The sequence below is a fragment of the Rhagoletis pomonella genome, unplaced genomic scaffold (assembly GCF_013731165.1).
Source record: "Rhagoletis pomonella isolate Grant_MI unplaced genomic scaffold, Rhpom_1.0 Rhpom_scaffold_00001, whole genome shotgun sequence".
NCBI classification, from domain to species: domain Eukaryota; kingdom Metazoa; phylum Arthropoda; class Insecta; order Diptera; family Tephritidae; genus Rhagoletis; species Rhagoletis pomonella.
This window is the reverse complement of record NW_023458555.1, coordinates 21933689-21936623: the sequence shown is the minus strand read 5'-3', so window position 1 is coordinate 21936623 and position 2935 is coordinate 21933689. Positions and strand designations below refer to the sequence as shown.

General features: G+C 39.1%; 1 protein-coding gene across 1 annotated transcript in view; it reads left to right on the top strand.

The window, feature by feature from the left end:
* The window catches only part of LOC118740479, a 24016-nt gene that overhangs the window by 19392 nt on the left and 1689 nt on the right, over positions 1–2935 (top strand).

Sequence of the window (2935 nt, the reverse complement as noted above, 5' to 3'; positions counted from 1 at the left end):
GTATGGAGTCATAATTGTACGGAGAGGACTTGGAGTAGTCATCAACACCGGTACGTGTGCTGTCGACTGTACCAAATGTGGTCGGCTTGTAGTCGAGAGTGGCTGCGTAAAAGGGATCATTTAATAAAATTCAAGCCAATCTTTTCTTATGTATATGTACATATGTGTATATTGAAGAGTTAAGGATAGGAGAGAAGTACCGATACGGCAATGTTAAAGTGTTTTTATGATGGTGTTTTCCTAAAAGATTGATGTGTGCGAAGAGCGTTGCTCGATTAGAATTACTCACTCTTTGGTGTCAAAGTAAAACAGAGGATATTTTAGAGTACAATAATATTATAAATTGGAGTGTCTATTATTTATATTCGTCGATTGAACGCTTAATTCGAACGGAGAACTAAGCGATTATTGGATCAGGAAAACTGGATCTACTTTTAGAGCTTAGTGGCAATTAATATTTTAAATAAAGACGGCTGGACCATTGGGACTGGATATTGGAACTGCAGAGGTTTGGACTTTCAGTCTACAGATCTATGCACAAATTTGATGCTCTTCAAAATAAATCAAAGAATTACCTTACGTCTGCGGTATATCTTTAGCAGGGAACTCACTAATTGTAGCACAAAATAAATGGATGATAGAGCCCATAACGATGTATACTGTAAGACCAATTGTCTATTACGGTAGTAGTATTGTTGGTCAGGGAAAGACATTTACAGAGATATCGGAGCTCACCAATCAGGCCTACATCGATAGCAAATCTTCTACCCTCGAATGAGGAGCGACTCTAAGTGAAATGATAACCTGCTTAGCCTATGGAAGATCAATTAAACATTGTAAGCTCTATAACAACAGGGCCAAGTCCGATGTGCAATGATTTCAAAACTAGGGACAGGAGCAAAATACTGGACCTTTTTCGAGGATTTCGAGGATTTGCAAAACCTAAAACCCGATCGCGGAAATCAGGTCTCTTGTGAGATTAATATTGGAAAGTATTTCGGAACAAAAGCCTTTTCTATGAGCCAAAATGCATTGGGCCTCTCAGTACGCACTCTCAGCAAAGTAAAACTTTTTTCTTCGCAGAGAAAAACAAAAGACTAAAGTCTAACTCTGCTTAATTGCAATGGAAATTTTCGCTCTTGGCCATAGACTTTGCAGTATCTGTGTTTGTGAATCACTTTCTTGCAGACGTATCTTGTAAATTAGTTTCTTTTCTTAAATACTAAACATAACTGCCCCATTTCTAACATTTCTATTTCCAAACTTTACATAATGATTCAGAAAAGAACGTTTCTTTTATGGATCATTTCTGGATCGTTTCGGGACCTGTTCACTACACTTTCGAGTTTTATTTGGCATAGTTCCGGGACTACTTCGAGACCATTTCGGGACCAGTTCTGGACTAGTTCACAACTATTTCCGGACAATTTCGGAAGTAGTTTACGACTATTTTAGGATTAGTTCGGCAACATTTTGGAAATAATAAGAAACCTTTTCGGCATGGTTTCAAGTTCTGTTCAGGATCGTTTCGGAGCTATTTAAGAACCATTTCAGGCCTAGTTCTGGACGATTTAAAAATAGTTCAGGCCTAGTTCGGGTTAATTTCGGAAATAGTTGAAGATCTTTTCGGGACTGATTTAGTACTACTATATTTCGGGACCGTTTCAATACTTATTCGAGCTCATTTCAGGACAAGTTGACGATTTTTTCAGAAGAGCTTCATGACAATTTTGGGATCATTATGGGAATAGTAAGTGACCAATTCGGAATCGTTTCAAAACTTGTTCGAAATTATTTGGGGACAAGTTTACGACTTTTTCAAAACCATTTAAGGCCCATTGTGACACAAGGCCGAGATCATTTCAGGGTACATAGTCCATATTAGTAGCCAAATGATCCTGAAATAGTTCAAAACTATTCCCGCAGTGGTTATGAGAAAGTGGTGTACTGCTACCGACAAACTGAATTGAAATTAAATTAATGTTTTATTTCCAACCTAAGCTATTTATTTATCTAACTGAATCCCTTAACGCATTGCCAAGCCGTACAAAGATATTTACACATCAAATTTCATGAGTACCTGTTACTCACGCCTTTTTTCTTAAGGGCGGTTTTTTAGTCTAATCTAAACTCAGCTAACCCAAGCAAATGCAGATGCGTAGTGCAAGGCAGGAAATTGTATTCATACCTTCCACAGAAGTTATACAAACTTAACAGTCATGTGACGAATAGGACTTTATTTTCGCAAGTAGCTTTGTATCCCTCTTTAGTCTGCATGCTGTTAGTAGCTGCACTGGACTTCCCCTCTCTTTTGATAGCAGGAGTCTCAGTGATGGCTGCACGTCTGCGATCAGCTCCGCAACTACTGTCGCAGAACGGAATTTTCCGTTTTCTCATTTCCCCAAACACCACTTTGTTCTGCGACCCAGCAAAGATGGATATATTTAGGTGTATATATGGGAGTCTGAGAGCCGTCATGGCAACCAGACTTACTATACAACTTCGAATTTGGGTGGAGAGAATTCGTTCATGTTTTCCAAATTTGCATTGATCTTATCTTGCAGTAGACTTGAAGTCTGTAAGTCTGTTTGTAATATCTTCGTTGTTACAAAGGGTGGCGGCTTATCCGTTATTCTATGGGGAGCTCCGAAGTTGTAGCTAAGTTCTCTGTTATCTAATGTTAAAGTCTCTCTTTTTAACAAGAATTGTCTATGAAATAGAGGTAGTCCGTTAGACACGCTAAATCTTAGCCGCAGAGTGGCTCTGAACAGCGTCTCGAGCAACCTTCTCCGATTACACTGGTCTACAAGGGTTTTGCGAATAAGACGGGACCTGGTGTTTCCGAACGGATTTTTCGTGCTGAACACGAATCTGGGGTCCAAAACTTCCCATCACGTCACGTTTTCGAGAAAAAAGGGGTTGAAACCCCTAAAAA